Below are 17497 nucleotides of genomic sequence, written 5' to 3'. Positions count from 1 at the left end.
AAATGAGTTCCTCTGACCTTCTTAAGTCACCCCAGTGGCTAGAAATTTCATAATGTGTAAACCAAACTATGCCCAACATTTGAGAATGGCGCGTCAAAACGGCGCGTTGATAAGCTCTTCCCTTTACTACGTCAGCAAGGGAGATGATCCCCACACCCCCCCTCTGGATTCCCACCCACTGTATGGATTGCCCCGCCCAGTTGTAGTGAGGAGACCATAGAGAGAGGACACAACAACATGGCATCACCTAAGCAAGCGAAACATGGAAATTGCGCTGTACATGGATGTGACAACACAGAAAAGAGTCTGTTTTTACTGCCGACGGGAGAGCCCCTGAAGACGCAGTGGCTTAATTTTATTTACTTCAATAATACGCCGTCGAGTCTACCTAAGACGGTGTACGTTTGTCGGAAGCATTTTCCTGATGAATGTTTCCACAACTTGGGACAGTACAGGGCAGGTTTTGCACATCAACTGTCACTGAAGCCTGGGCAGGCTTTCATCTAAACGGGGGAACAGGGGCGCTACGCCCTCTCACTCTCGGTGTACGCCCCCTTACCGACTCCGTGAAAACATCCCAGCAACACTACGTGACAATGTGTCTGATCATCAAATACATTATAATTGCTCCAAAAATATTCCAATCATAGTAGATACACCGCCAGACGGTGCAAAAACAATCCGAATTGGCGTTTTCCAGACTGAGGCGCCATGTTGTTTAGTTGTTAACTTGTCACGGCTGCTCTCGCGAGATTTGACATGGGTCACATGCAAGGTCAGCTGACTTGTAAAGCGAGATTTCTCGAGACTGAATGACCTTTCAGCCACCAGCGCGGGAGCTTTTGACAGAAGTAGTTCGCGAGTTGTTTTTGTTGACACTTGGGCATTTAAAGATGTCATCCCGCAGCACGAAGCGGAAGAAAGCCAAAGACTGTCCGGGGCAGAAGATGATTACTTCTTTCTTTTTCAATGTTGACAGACAATTTGTTACAATTTCCCTCTCAGATAGCCTCAGAATGTCCCATTGGAGCATTTTTCAAAGGCTTTGCACGGCGGGGGGGGGGACAACCGGCACCATCCCCCCCCCCCCGCTTCACTCCCTCGCCATGGTGAGCGCCCTCATACTAAATTTTTCTAGAAAAAACCCTGCTGGGTCCGTACTAAGCATCCCTGCCGCATCAGCAACAAACACCGAACAAGTAAGTGTATAACTGTTAAGTCGTTATGCCGTGTTTTAAAATTGGTGCGTTTGCAATGGCTACATTAGCTGTGCAGCTAACCACTTCCTGCAGTTAGCCAGGTACTCTGCGCTACCTCTGTTATAATAGCCAATCAAAACAGTTTTTACAAAAACACCCACATTCTTTTTTTTAAGTCACTCAGTCATTTTATTTGTTTGTTTAGTAAAAACCAAAACATTTTGTTGAATTTATTTTATTTCCTCGCGTCGCACCTTAATGACGTCAGCGCGCGGTATTTTTCCCTGATTCTGAGCCAGGGTGTCGTGAGTGGCAGAGCAGCTCCATCGCTGCGATCCATTGAAAGTCAGCCCTAGATCCAATCTTTTGTCGGGAGCCGAGGTCGCGCGGGCGGCCCTCCAGCGGCACCGGCCGCCCGTGGAGGCAGCGGTTCTCCCAGGGGCGAGTTGGGGGGAGGAAACGGCAAAGTCCCCACTCCTCCATGGTAAAACTGCTCAGTTTTACCATGGGCCTCAGGCTGAAAAAAACCCGACAAAGTCCCAGTTTTACCATGGGCTCGAGTTGTACCATTTTTTTAGACAGGGCGGACGGACCAGGGCATTCGCCCGCCTGGCCGTGCCCGACGAGGAGCGCTCTCGGCCGGCTTGGGAGGCAGACGGCAGCCCCTCCCATGGCACGCCCCCACCCTCTACCCTTCCCCGCCTCCTGCTTCTCATTAGCAAAACGACGCACTGGGAAAAGCGCTGAAATGGGGCTTTCTTCCAGGAGGCTATATCTACGTTCCGAGGGTTCATTTCGAGAAAGGCTGCGGATATAACATCCAGAAGCCTCCACGATCCCGTTTAAAGCATCAACAAACCACCATGCCATGGGACCGTTAACCTCATTAACCTTGGCACCCACAAATGAGTCAACGGTTGCAAAGATTTTATCTACGCTTACAAATAGTAAAGCAAAAGATATCTATGGAATGGACACTACATTGATAAAAAAAACATAAAGAATGCATAATTACCCCTTTGACTAAATTGGTAAAGCAATCTATTGATGAATGCATCTTCCCTAGTGTATTTAAAAATGCCATAGTGACACCTGTGTTTAAAGCAGGTAATGCACAAGAAGTATGCAACTATCGACCTATTAGTATTCTCCCAGCCCTTTCAAAAATATTTGAAAGGGTAGTTGTTGAACAATTAACAGACCATCTTGATTATAATAGCCTTTTACATCCAATGCAATTTGGCTTCAGGAAAAAGCACTCTACAGAAACTGCCTGTTGCTATTTCATTGAGAAAATAAATTATCTTGATCAAGGAGAGGTGGTGGGAGCAATCTTCCTTGATCTTCGCAAGGCTTTCGATACAGTTAACCACGAGAAACTAATAAACTAGTTAATTACGATCTGTCTGTTGACACACAAAAATGGATTAAATCTTATCTTAGTGATCGTTACCAGTGTGTGCGGGTTAATAGTGCACTTTCCTCATCCAAGGCATGTGAAATGGGGGTGCCACAGGGGTCTATTTTGGGGCCATTGCTATTTAGTATTTACATTAACGACCTCCCACTTGTATGTGACCGAGTTAATATTGTAATGTATGCAGATGATACTGTATTGTATGTGCATGGTAATAATGCATCTGAGGTTGCAACTATACTTTCAAATGGCAAGGCAAGTTTATTTATATAGCACATTTCATACACAGTGGCAGTTCAATGTGCTTTACAGAAGTAAAAGCAAAACAGTAAACAATAGAGAATAAAATTATATAAAATAAATGGGAAAAATATAATAAGAATTAAACAATAGTAGAAATAAAATAATAAAATGAAGTAGAAGTTCAAATAGGGGGAGAAAAAAAAACAGCAGAATAAAATAGAATAAAGTTAAGTAAAATTTGAAACATGCAGAAACTGTAAAAGTACAGATTATAAAACATGTAAAGAAGACAATATTAATTATTTAACAGAAAGCATCTGAAAACAGCTTGGTCTTTAACCTAGATTTGAAGCTGCCAACAGCAGGAGCATTTTTAATGTCCTCTGGCAGTTGGTTCCATAGCTGCACTGCATAGTAGCTAAAAGCTGCTTCACCATACTTTGTTTTAACAACAGGTTTTAACAGTAAATTTTGCTGCTGCGATCTGGTAGATCTGATTGGGTTAGGCCGCTGCAACATATCAGAGAGGTAATTGGGCCCTGTACCATTTAGAGATTTGTACACCAGCAGCAATGCTTTAAAGTCAATTCTGTAGCTTACTGGAAGCCAGTGAAGGGACCTTAGAATTGGAGTAATGTGCTCTGTTCTTTTTGTTCGTGTGAGAACCCTCGCCGCTGCATTTTGCACCAGCTGAAGTCGTTTGATGGTCTTTTTTGGCAGGCCTGTGAAAAGGCCATTGCAGTAATCAACCCTACTAGAGATGAAGGCATGTATCAGTTTTTCCAGATCATTTTTTGACATAAGTCCTCTTAGTTTGGAAATGTTTTTTAGGTGATAGAATGCCGTTTTAGTGATTGCTTTCATGTGACTGTCAAAGTTTAGCTCGCTGTCAATGAAAACACCAATATTTTTAACCATTTCTTTAGTTTTAATCCCTTTTGTGTCAAGAATAGTGGTAATCCTGAGTCTTTCATCTTTTTTCCCAAATAGAATTACTTCTGTTTTATCTGAGTTCAGCTGAAGAAAATTTTGTGACATCCAGTTGTTGATTTGATCGATACACTGGTAGAGACATTCAAGGGGGGCATAATCATTTTCATTTCATTTCATTTATTATACAGGAATTTTTAAAAGTAACAGACAGTTACAGTTTAAAGGGCCTGGCTCAGCTTCAGCTGGTTTTCAGCAGGTTCCTGTTCTGCAGCACATAAAACAACAGGAGTACAAGACACCAACACCAGACTGACAAGTATAAACACCACAATACAGTACAATAACAGCAACAAAAATGTGGGACAAGGATAAAAGTAAACAAAAGAAAACAATATTACACAGACATAAATCAGTTAAGGTTTTGAATAATGTCAGTGTATGTAAGTATATATGATGTGTTAGTGGTTACAAGTATAACTATTCAGCAAAATAAATATATAAGCCTTTTTAAAATGAGTAATAGATGGTATTATTCTGATGTGGTGTGGAATATCATTCCATGTTTTAGTGTAAGTGTGAAAAAATGATCGCTGGCCATAGGTGTTTCTAAAGGCTGGCACTGTAAGAAGTGCCCTAGTTACTGATCTTGTTGTCCGCCCCTGTTGCATGTTAGTTGTTGGAAGGAACACAGCAAGACTAGCTATGGGACAGTTTGATTGTAGCTGAAAGTAAAATGTCATAGCATGGGTGTTAATGTAGTTCTGAAAAGTGAGAGCATTCGAGTGGGTGAGTGCAGTACAGTGATGTGTCCAACTAGGAAGTTGATGGTGGATCTTAAATGCTCTGTTGTATAATCTAGCAATTGGTTCTGTGATTTCTTTTGTAGTGAGAGACCAAATAGGAAGACAATAAGATAATGTTGAAAGAATAATTGCGTGTAAATATGTGTGTGATACTGAGAGTGACAAATATGGTCTGATCTTACTATAAACATATAGCTTCTGATTAACTTTACTTGCTAACTTAATTGTATGTTCTCTGTAAGTAAGATGTGAATCCAAGATCACACCAAGATATTTATAGGTTTTTGTGGTCACAAGGTTTTGAATTGAAAGGGTAATAGGGACAGAGATGGACAGGCTTTTCCTTTGGGAATAAAAATACATACATTCAGTCTTCTTGACGTTGATGGTTAAATGATTTGTTTCCAGCCAATCATGAAGATGCTGAAGGTCAGATAATAGTTTTAAATTAATAATGTTAGGGTCAGAATCAGAAAGAAAAATAACAGTGTCATCGGCATACAACAAACAGTTTGAGAATTTACAAATGCAAGGAAGATCATTTATATACAGCAGGAAAAGTAACGGACCAAGTATACTACCTTGGGGGACACCCATATTACACTCTAAAGAGTCAGATCTTTCATGACCAATCTTAACAACTTGTGACCTATTAGTGAGATATGAAGACAGCATTGAGATCACAGAAGAAGATAACTGAAATGAGAAGTTTGTCCAACAGAATCTGATGGTTTACAGTATCAAAAGCTTTACGGAAATCAATAAAAATAGCACCAGTTATATGGCCTTTGTTTAAAGAGTGTCTAATGTGTTCTGTAAATAATAATAGTGCCGTCATAGTTGATCGCTTGGCACGAAAACCATGCTGGGAGTCATTGAGCCAGTTTCCATTTTCAAGGTAAAAACTTAGTTGATTACAGAGGATTTTTTCAAGTAATTTGGACATTACTGGAAGGATTGATATGGGTCTATAATTTGATATACTAGTGGGATCATCAGATTTAAAGATTGGAGTGATTTGGGCAGTTTTCCAATAAGAAGGAAAAGTAGAGAACCTAATACAGAGATTTATAAGATGATGGAACATAGGTATGAAAGTGCTAACATGAGTAAACAGAAAGCTAGTATTTAAACCATATATATATATCACAAAAATGAGAGTTTTTCAAGGAATTCATTACTTTAAGCAGTTCATCCTGTGTGATCTCAACAAATGAGAACTGATCAGGTGTTAAAGAAGAAACACCAATATGATGAGAGGGAGTTGCAAAATTAGATGCAAGTTCTTTCACAGATGTAACAAAATAATCATTAAAAGCTCTTGCAATCTTTTCTGAATCAGAGATAAGTGTACCATTAAAAGAAATCTGAAAATGTGTATTCTTATTCTTTACATTGTCTCCTGTAATAGTTTTAAGTGTCCGCCATAGTGCTTTAGGATTAGAGGCAGCTTGAGTTATTTGATCTTTAAAGTAGGCCACCTTTGCCTTACGCAATTCAGCGGAACACTTATCTCTTATCAGTATGAAATCATTTTTACTTTCAGCTGTTTTGTTTAATCTATAAGTTTTTAAAGAAGCAGCTTTTTGCTTAAGAAGCTGTACTAGTTCTAAATTAACCCATGGTAGTTTCCTCTGTCGAACATGCAATTTAACAACAGTGGTGAACTTTTCACGTACTGTCTCAATTTTGGTGTGAAATTGGGATAGAATTTGGTCAGGGTTATCCAAGGATAACTCATAATCCCAGTTGATGTTACTAATTTCATCATTAAACTGGGGCAGTTTAGAGTTTGGTATTTTTGTTAAGAATTGAGGAGTGTGACTTTTTGGGGGCTTAATATTTTTCCTTATAGCAAAAATGAGTGAGTGATCAGAAATCGCAGCGTCTATTACTCCAGATATTCCATATTTAGAAGGCTGATTTGTCAAAATTAAATCCAAAACTGAACTATGGCTTTTACTATATCTGGTGGGGTCTTTAATTAATTGATGAAGACCAAGCTTCAGTGCTGCAGCTTTTAACGGTTTTGAGGAACCATCCTGCCAATCCATATTAATATCACCCACTATAATGAGCTCTTTCGTAGTGACTGATTTAATTATGCTCATAAGCTGCGTTGTGTAGACAATTGCATTGACATTTGGGGGTTTATAAGTAACAATAATTGTAATCGCGTGTTGCGAAGTTAATTTTAGAACTAATTGTAATGACTCTGATTCCATTTCGAACGGTAAGATAGAGTGCACATATTTCTGATGTATATAAATAGCGACTCCGCCACCAGTTTTATCAGTGCGGTCTCTACGGTACAAAGTGTAATTATCTATCGAAAGAAATGAGTCAGGGATATTGGATGTTAACCATGTTTCAGAAATTGCCATTACATGAGCTTTAGACTGCTCAAGCAAGATTTTAATTTCGTCTAATTTAGGGGCTAGACTTCATGTGTTTAAATGACAGATTTTAAGACCTCGGACCCTTCCAAGCTGACATATTGTTGTTGGTACTTTTCTAGGACGCGATGTTCTACGTGCTTTAACAATGACAATGTCAGAATGTGGATCAGAGGTTAAGGGTAGAGAAATCGGAGTTATAAGGTTTTGAGGTAAATTAAGGAGGTCATTTGCAGCAGAGGGCAAACTTTGCGTTTGTAACATTGTATTAAATAAACCGAGTCTGCAACAGTTTACATGATGAGCATACAGTCCCCAGAGATGCAATAGAGTCGGCAGGAAAACATTAAAATCAGGTCCCGGGTTAAGTTCAATATTTCCAATACATAAGAGAAGAGATATCAAGAGTCTCGAAGAGGTTAAAAAAGAGGTTAAAAAATATTTCACCCTTTTATCACCAGAATCCTTTGAATTTATCAGAGCCAGTGCATTTTTAGGAACCCATTGGTGGAAAATAAGGGCGCGTGTTGAGAAAGTCAATATCTGATGAAAAGGTGGTTGATAAAAGTAGCCAGAAACAAACCAGTACTTGTAGTCCCAGGTGTCGGAGAAAATGGTTTGCGGTAGAAGGAGCTGAGTTGACTGGCTAGATGATAGACCTGCATGCAGATGTCTGTGTCGCCCAGCAAGAGCTACATGCCTCAATTTGCCAGGTGACCGTTGTTGGTGTAGATCGGAGCAGTCTCCACGCCAGCCGTCAGATCGGGCCTCCAAGCAGGCCATCAGCCCCTCGCAACCCGACTGCAGTAGGGTAGGATCTCCAGAGCGCACCAAGCCCCGGCGCGCAACAGGCCACTCGCCAGCTCTGCGACGTTGGGTATCCGACCAACCGGGTAGGGCTTTCACTTCCACAGCTAGGCGGGCAACACAACAGGCCACAAGGTGAGTGACTATGGGCGCCAGCAGATGTACTTGCAAACATGTAGAATCCCAGCGCAATAATAGCGATGGCACAGACGGGTCAATTCGGATACTTATGTAGTAAATCCAACTTAGTTGGTATAGTTTGAAGAAGAGCGCACCGAGCTATTTTGCAGCGTGACTTGGCGGTTTGAGCTTTGTTTGTTGCCCATAATATATGATTTAGGCAGGCAGACAGCTGTGGCAAAAGTGATAGTAGTATTACAGCGCAGCTGACAAAAAACAGACCTGCAGACATCCGAATTGTCAGATACAGAGAGTTTGTTTGCTGCAATATTGAGGAGCCACCTGCAGCTATGTCTGCTGCCGCCATCTTTTTGCAACTTCCTGTTCCTGTCTTCCTCTCCTGTGTTCAAATAACGCTCCTAACGCTCATTAGGTGATAAAGCAAAATAAATGTGGGTGTCATCTGCATAGCAGTGATACAAAATTGAATTGTTATTGATAATTTGCCCAAGTGGGAGCATATAAAGGTTGAAAAGTAATGGTCCAAGAATCGACCCCTGGGGGACACCATAGGTCAAGGACATTGACGTTGAGGAACAATTTCCCATGGTAACAAAGAAGCTTCTATCTTTTAAGTATGAATTTAACCAATTGATAACTTTACCAGTCAATCCAACCCAGTGTTCAAGTCGATATAGCAGTATGTTGTGATCAACAGTATCAAAAGCTGCACTGAGGTCCAGTAATACCAGGACCGATGTTTTGCCTGCATCAGTATTAAGACGTATGTCATTTATAACTTTAATCAGCGCTGTTTCAGTGCTATGATTGGCACGAAAACCTGACTGAAAATTATCAAAACGGCTGTTTGATATCAAGAAGGCAGTTAATTGATTGAAGACAATTTTTTCAAGGATTTTCCCAATGACTGGTAAATTTGATATTGGCCTGTAGTTATTTAATACTGAAGGATCCAGATTATTTTTTTTAAGTAGGGGCTTTACAACGGCTTTTTTCAGGGACACAGGAACAACGCCAGTCTCTAGGGATGTATTTATAATTTGAAGCACATCTGTAATTATAAGATGAAGAACAGACTTAAAAAAGTTGGTGGGCAGAATGTCCAATTCAGATGTTGAGGAACTGAGATTTTGTACAGTTTTTTCAAGAGTCTCATAATCAATTAAACAAAATTCTGACATTGTGTTGAAGTTATCTATTTGTGTCATTGGTGATTGCAGTTTTTCAATTTTTTGCAGCTGAGATATATTATGAGCAATATTCTGCTGTATTTTATCAATTTTACCTTTGAAGAAGGATGCAAACTCATTGCATTTATTAACTGAGAGAAGTTCAGGTGCTAATTGTGGTGGGGGATTAGTTAGCTTCTCTACTGTTGAAAATAGCACACGGGCATTGTTCATATTCCTGTTTATGATATTGGAGAAGAAAGACTGTCTTGCTTTACGAATTTCATAATTATAATTACAAAGCATCTCTTTATGGATTTGATAATGAAATGAAAAGGGTTGTAGAATGGCTGCATAGCTCCTGTCTTGTCTTAAACACTGATAAAACGGTATCCATCTTCTTTACAAGCAAAACCAAAATCAGAAACTATCCTGAAATCACAATCAACGGGCAAGCCATAAAGAATGTAACTGAGTTTAAATACCTAGGCATCACTCTTGACCCAACTCCTAGTTTTAAATCTCATGTAAAAAAAATCAGTAACACACTGAAGTTCAATCTATCAAATTTCAGATACATACGCAACTCTCTCACTACTGATGCATCTAGTTTATACTTAAATGCAATGATTATGTCTCATTTTCTATACTGCATCACAAGTTGGTCACAAGCCTGCAAAACGGTATTAAGACCCCTCAGCTCAATTTACAAAAGTGCCATAAAGATCCATGCCAGGAGAAAACGTTCTTACCACCACTGTCTTGTGCTTCGTAAATATAACATATTGAGCCTTGAAAATCTAATTAGGCATGCAAATCTCTGCCTGCTTTTTAAAATTATACATAATGATGCACCACCACCTTTGAAACAATTTATTTCTTTATGTTCAGAGGTATCAACACGTACCACTAGATCAGTGTCGAGGGGGGAATGTAGTGTCCCACTACGAAAGACTGCATTTGGTAAATCATCTTTTTCTTCTATAGCCACAAATCAGTGGAATAACCTCCCAACAGAATTAATATCTTGGACAAATTTTAAGTCTTTTTCACATTTGACAAAGAAATGGATATTATCAACTCAATTATGCACACATGGATAGAAAAGGATAGTTAGGGCATTTTATTGAATGGTGTGTGTGTGGGGGGGTATGCAGATCTTGCACTTTTTAGTGTGCTTGTGGATGTGTGTAACTTATGGTGTGTGTGTTTGTGAGTGCGTGTGTGTGCGATTGTGAAAAATGACGCTGCTATGTATGCTTTACGAGGCTATCCACTTCTATTTTACTGGTCTAAATCACTACAAATTGCTCTAATGACAGATTTGATGACATTTCCTGTACATTTTATTTATCTTTTTATTACATCCACCTGCCAAGGGACTACAGGCGGAAATTAGCATGTACTGCTATAACCTGGTACAGACATCTGTCCTTACCACAAGGATAATGTTTAATTTGTACACTGTCCCTTTTAAAAATAAACTCTAAACTCTATTGGCCAGGGATTCGCGGCGATGTCCGTAGGTGGTGTACGGCATGCCACGAATGCCAGTTAGTAAATCCAGCGGCCATTCCAAAAGCGCCTTTGCGCCCTCTCCCATTAATCAAGGCCCCGTTCAAAAGAATTGGGATGGATCTCGTCGGGCCATTAGATTGGTCAACACGAGGGTACCGCTTTATATTAGTTCTGGTGGACTATGCAACACGATACCCGGAAGCGGTGCCTCTTCGCAATATCTCAGCACACAGTATTGCAGAAGCGCTCTTCCGCATCATCTCCCGTGTTGGAATCCCGAAAGAGATTCTGACTGACCAAGGCACCACATTTATGTCACGTATACTAAATGAACTGTATAGGTTGTTGGGTATTAAGCCGATCCGCACCAGCATGTATCACCCACAAACGGACGGTTTAGTTGAACGGTTCAATCGCACCCTCGAATATAATTAAAAAATTCGTAAGTGAGGACGCACGTAATTGGGATAAGTGGCTCAAACCCTTGTTGTTTTCAGTGCGAGAGGCCTCCCAAGCCTCTACGGGGTTCTCCCCGTTTGAATTGTTATACGGGCGTAAGCCGTGCGGCATTCTAGATGTGCTGCGGGAAAATTGGGAGGAGGGATCTTCACCAAGTAAAAATGAAATCCAATACGTTATTGACCTGCATGCAAAACTCCACACACTCACCCACCTAACCCAGGAGAATTTGCAGCAGGCCCAAGAACGACAAACCCGCCTGTACGACAAGGGTACGCGCCTCAGGGAGTTCGCACCGGGAGATAAAGTACTCGTACTGTTGCCCACATCGAGCTCCAAATTAGTCGCCAAGTGGCAAGGACCCTTTGAGGTCACACGGCGAGTCGGGGACGTTGACTATGAGGTGAGGCAAATGGACAGGGGTGGGGCGCTACAGGTTTACCACCTCAATCTGCTCAAACTCTGGAACGAGGAGGTCCCCGTGGCGTTGGTGTCGGTGGTTCCGGAGAAGGCGGAGCTGGGGCCGGAGGTTCAAAAGGGAACATTGGCATCACGTACCTCTCCGGTCCCCTGTGGAGACCACCTCTCCCCGACCCAACTTGCGGAGGTTGCCCAGTTGCAGACCAAGTTTTCGGACGTATTCTCGCCCCTGCCCGGCCGCACCAACCTCATAGAGCACTACATTGAGACGCCCCCAGGGGTGGTAGTGCGTAGCCGCCCTTACAGGCTACCCGAGCACAAGAAAAAGGTGGTTCGGGAAGAACTCGAGGCCATGCTCGAAATGGGCATCGTCGAGGAGTCTCACAGTGACTGGAGCAGCCCGGTGGTCTTGGTTCCCAAGGCCGACGGGTCGGTCCGGTTCTGTGTAGACTATAGGAAAGTCAACGCGGTGTCTAAATTCGACGCGTACCCAATGCCTCGTATTAATGAGTTGCTCGATTGACTAAGCACGGCTCGCTTTTACTCGACACTGGATTTAACAAAGGGTTATTGGCAGATCCCCTTGACTCCATTATCCCAAGAAAAAACGGCCTTTTCCACACCGTTCGGCTTACACCAGTTTGTCACACTTCCTTTTGGGCTGTTTAGAGCGCCCGCTACATTTCAGCGGCTGATGGATAGGGTCCTCCACCCCCACGCCACCTATGCGGCCGCCTATCTCAACGATATCATTATCTATAGTAATGACTGGCCGAGGCACCTCCAACATCTGAGGGCCGTCCTTAGGTCGCTGAGGCGAGCGGGTCTCACAGCCAACCTGAAGAAGTGTGCAATTGGGCGGGTGGAAGTACGGTATCTGGGCTTCCACTTGGGCAATAGGCAGGTGTGTCCCCAAATTAACAAGACAGCGGCAATTGCAGCCTGCCCAAGACCAAAAAGGGGGTGAGACAGTTCCTGGGGCTGGCTGGCTATTATCGTAGGTTTATACCTAACTATTCGGACGTCACCAGCCCGCTGACTGATCTGACTTAAAAGAGAGCACCAGATCCGGTCCAGTGGACGGAGCAATGCCAGCGGGCTTTTTCTGGGGTAAAGGCTGCACTGTGTGGGGGGCCACTTTTACACTCCCCTGACTTTTCTCTCCCCTTTATGTTACAGACAGATGCGTCGGACAGAGGGCTGGGGGCTGTTTTGTCCCAGGAGGTGGAGGGGGAGGACCGCCCGGTGTTGTATATCAGTAGGAAGCTGTCGGTGCGTGAGGGGTGCTACAGCACCATTGAAAAGGAGCACCTAGCGATCAAGTGGGTGGTCCCCGCCCTCCGTTACTACCTGCTGGGACGCCCTTTCACCCTCTGTTCGGACCACGCACCCCTCCAGTGGCTCCACCGCATGAAGGATGCCAATGCGCGGATCACCCGTTGGTATCTGGCACTCCAACCCTTCAACTTCAAGGTGATCCACAGGCCGGGGGCACAGATGGCCGTGGCGGACTTCCTCTCCCGTCAAGGGGGGGCAGTCGGCTGCAGGCTGGACGGCCGCCCGGCCTGAGTCGGGCGGTGGGGGTATGTGGCAGCGGGGGCGTGGCCAAGCATCAGTCTGTGACCGGAGGGCGGAGTCGAGGAAGGTAAGTGGCAGAATCACTGATTAATGTGTTTGTGTGTCTTCCCCAGTGACCGCGCCCTATTTAAGGAAGAGAGCGAGAGCAGAGCGGGTTCTCTCCCCAACCTGACCACAACAGATGTGTGTGAGTGAGTGAAAGTGTGAGTGAAAGAAAGCTGAAAAGCAATAATAAACGGGTTTTGTGAACTCAGTTCTGGCCTGCCGTCCTTCTGTGCTCCACCCACCCATCCGAACTGCTACATTAACGTTGAGGCCTGTTGAGCACTGATGACTCGGACTTGGGCTCAGACTCGTGTATTTACTGCATTAACACCCGTAAATTGGAGACGAGAACTCTGATTTTATTTTTATTTTTTGTAACATGCCATAACAAATTGGCATAAGATATTTATAGCTACGTTCATTTTTGTACTAATTTCGTGCAAGAGTGTCACACCTGCACGCCTTGGTGCGTGCATCAGATAGACTCTCGGGCGCACTCCAGACAGCACGCGCGCCAAGCAGACACTCTCACGCATGCTGTAAACAACTCGCACTTGCACAGGATGAAGGCGCAATCAGCGCATCTGTTTAAAAACTGTGAAAACGCACTTATTTTGCGAAGTATTGAGTTGCATTGCTGACTCATTACCGAGCCTTATTTCCTTGTTTGGTTTCTTGAGCCCCAATTTCCTGTTTCTCGTCTTTGATCCTGCCTAGTCTATGATAGCCTGTTTGTGCCTCACTCGACCTATTGCCTGTTTCACCGTTTTATGATTTTGCCTGCCATTCTGGATTGTTTAGCTGTCTTCACTTGTATTAATAAACACATCTTCTGAACTTGCATCCGTCTCCCAACCATCTCTGACAGAATACTTTGCACTCCGTGACAAAGAGAATGCACATTCACCTGTTCATACATCATGTTCAGAAACAAACAAATGTTAATGGCGCTAAAACAGCCACCATCAAATGGTGCGATTAGAGTCTTGTTCTCGGACTCAACTCGGATCAATAATGGACTCGACTCGAAATTTTTTAATGACTTGGACTTGACTCGGATTTGAACACTGGAGACTCGAGACTGGACTCAGATTCAAGGTTTTGTGACTCGACAGCACTGCTAACTGGTCACTTGATTTGAATGGGTTTAAGCCTCACTAATTAATAAAGGTCTATACATAATGCACCTAAAAAGTTGGATACAATGTGGTATTTTTATGGAAAGCCCAGGTATAAAAACCTCTATAGCTCTAATAATTAGCCAGCATGTTACTGTACACATTTGAATAGTATTTAAAATACTTGGATTATGTTTATTGTCGGCGCCACGGTGGTGTAGTGGTTAGCGCTGTCGCCTCACAGCAAGAAGGTCCGGGTTCGAGCCCCGTGGCCGGCGAGGACCTTTCTGTGCAGAGTTTGCATGTTCTCCCCGTGTCCGCGTGGGTTTCCTCCGGGTGCTCCGGTTTCCCCCACAGTCCAAAGACATGCAGGTTAGGTTAACTGGTGACTCTAAATTGACCGTAGGTGTGAATGTGAGTGTGAATGGTTGTCTGTGTCTATGTGTCAGCCCTGTGATGACCTGGCAACTTGTCCAGGGTGTACCCCGCCTTTCACCCGTAGTCAGCTGGGATAGGCTCCAGCTTGCCTGCGACCCTGTAGAACAGGATAAAGCGGCTACAGATAATGAGATGAGATGTTTATTGTCAGCCCTGTGATGACCTGGCGACTTGTCCAGGGTGTACCCCGCCTCTCGCCCATAGTCAACTGGGATAGGCTCCAGCTTGCCTGCGACCCTGTCAAACAGGATAAGCGGCTACAGATAATGGATGGATGAATTATGTTTTTAAAATAAATCTGTATGAACAGGCCAATGAGATCTGTTTTATGGTTGAAGGGCTCTCTGGTTCCATAAAGTTTGAAAACCCCTGATATCGAAGAATGTTCACCTTTTATTGCAGTTTATTTGAAGGCATATGTGATGGAGCAAAAAACTGCCATGCCTAGACAAATTCAGAAGCCAAATAAATTTGACTTTAGTATCACAGTTGTAAGTAAGCAACAATTTGACAAGTTGCATTATATTATTTTTCCAGACATTACCAGATTTAATCCTACACTGCCTTATGCAAGATTCAAAGTTGCTTAAGGATCCAAGAGGTTCCCAAATGACACAACCATCAAAAGGCTGTGACCTATTAGGAGACTGGTAGTTTAAATTCAGTGCCACAGTTATGGAATCATGCATGGCCAGGAGTCCAAGAAACCAAAACTGGCTCTGATCCCTAGGTGGGCCCTCCAGCCCTGCCAACTCGTACTTCAAAAAGATGCTGTGACTCTCTTGATGTGTCTCAGAGGAAGCATGTGTCAGCTCTCATCCTCTTGACTAACATGAAATAGGAAGGGACTTGTGGTGATAATGGGTTGTATATTACTAAACTGGGAGAAAGATGGGTAAAAATCAAACTTAAGTCCACCTAACCAGCAAAACTGGCAGAGGTTTCCAATATTCTCTCAGACATGAGTCCATGGCCAAAAAACAATTTCATGCCTTAATTATTTAAACTGGCTGCCAATAGTGTTCAGGAAAATAGTAATAAAATACGCAATAATCACTGCAAAGGTCTAAACAACATATAGTTATGGCTGCTGAACACTCCGTCACCTCAAATGGCATTTTTGTACAAGTCAAAGGACTTTGTTTATTAAACTGGACATACTCCGTTTTAAACACTACTCACCATGATGTGGATAATTTGCTTAAAAACCGTCCATTTCAATGAGCAAATATAAAAACTGACAAAAATATACTTGTTATATTATTCTGACAGTAAAATCTATCAGGCAAACTTATCTTTAATTATCTGAACATGGACAAAGATATATTTTCATCATAAACAATAAGAAGCTTTTAATGAGGTTTTCTAGCCGTATAACAGTGGCATTACTCCTCTCTTCAGTTGTTTAACAACAATCTGCATTCATTGATGAGTCAAATTAATAAGATGCAATCATCTATATCAAAGAAAATATTATTGTTTTTGAAAAACTGACTATAATTTGCTACACACCTGACTTCAGTACATCTGCTCAAAACTGACCTTCTCATAACACTGCTTTGGATAAGCTATAATAGCGACGATCAATAAGTGAGTGGATGTTAAATAAAGAGAAGTATTAATCATTAAATGAATCCAGTTTTATGGCATGCATGTATCTATAAATCACTGTTGCCTGTATGTAGCATTAGCATGAATACAAGTATAGGTGTTTGTTATGACATTGATACCAATTTTAAAAATGTTTAAAATACTCACTTTAGGTTCTTTTGCACCAAGTTGCTTCCATTGTGTGTAGGCACTGTGTTCAGTTTGGTTATGAGAATCAAAGATACATGTGTCACAATGAACTTCAAACACTGGTGCCAAACAGTGATGCTCTGAAGTCATACCTATAACAGAGAAGTTATGTGTCTTTATTCTCTTCTGGCCCTGCACACAGAGGGCTATTGAATACCAGCCTTGTATTGAGTGCACAGGGCCACTTTCCAGAATTTATCATTTTAAAATAACCTGACCTGAATATTATAGTCATGACTAGAGGAACAGCACATCACTCTGGGTTAGAAAACCCAGAAGACCTCACCTAATATTGCTCCACCAGTCCAGTCACATCAGTAATTTTATGGTAGAGCTGTATGTTTGACAATTCTAGCCATCTAACCTTGCATCTAAAGTAGGTCCTTCTGGACTCCCCTTTCCTTCAGAAGATCCATGACATTGAAGCTTGGTCTAGCTTTCTTGTATGCATGCTTTCTTGTGTTCATGGATGTCTTTCCAATGACATTTCAATCAACATTTGCCCTTTTATGTTTCACCAGGCCATGCATGTTCAGACAATCAGCCAGTATTACACAAGATGATCAATCCAAGAAAAGTATAAAACAAGAAAAATGTAATGTGAAACGTGTCCTTTATTTGTTAAATGCTTTTTGAGTGGTTCCTCTGTACAATATTGTTTCATATTGCTAAATGTAATTAAAATGCTATTAATTGCACCTCAAAAGGTTTTTGCAATGCTAGCTATGACAAACATGCCCCAAATCCCAGGTAATACCTTGTGAGACTGATATGCTGTGTTATTACTTTTTTTTTAACTGAACTGCTTTCTGATTTTATATCTTGTTAGGATTGTGAGTTCAATTTTGACTGATGTGATGTTCTTGCACCTGGACCAATATTTGCCTGTTTGAATGAAATGTTTTTTTCTTTTTGCAAACTTAAGTCCAACCTCTTAAGGTTCACGATCATTATATTACCACATCGGTAAAAAACAGACAATGCTGTCAAGCAAATGAGCTTTTAAAGCTCTA

General features: G+C 42.1%; 1 long non-coding RNA gene across 1 annotated transcript; it reads right to left on the bottom strand.

Annotated features, from left to right (window-relative positions):
- Positions 1-3917: 3917 nt before the first annotated feature.
- On the bottom strand, positions 3918-16875 carry LOC132874162 (uncharacterized). The gene is made up of 4 exons (XR_009651639.1): positions 16771-16875; positions 16443-16576; positions 4961-5018; positions 3918-4101 (listed from the first exon to the last, which is right to left on the bottom strand). It is a non-coding gene; the product is annotated as an uncharacterized LOC132874162 (long non-coding RNA).
- Positions 16876-17497: the final 622 nt, after the last annotated feature.

Source organism: Neoarius graeffei, chromosome 26 (genome assembly GCF_027579695.1).
Source record: "Neoarius graeffei isolate fNeoGra1 chromosome 26, fNeoGra1.pri, whole genome shotgun sequence".
Lineage (NCBI taxonomy): Eukaryota > Metazoa > Chordata > Actinopteri > Siluriformes > Ariidae > Neoarius > Neoarius graeffei.
Note: the sequence above shows the minus strand (reverse complement) of the source record. Positions and strands in the feature narration are given on the sequence as shown.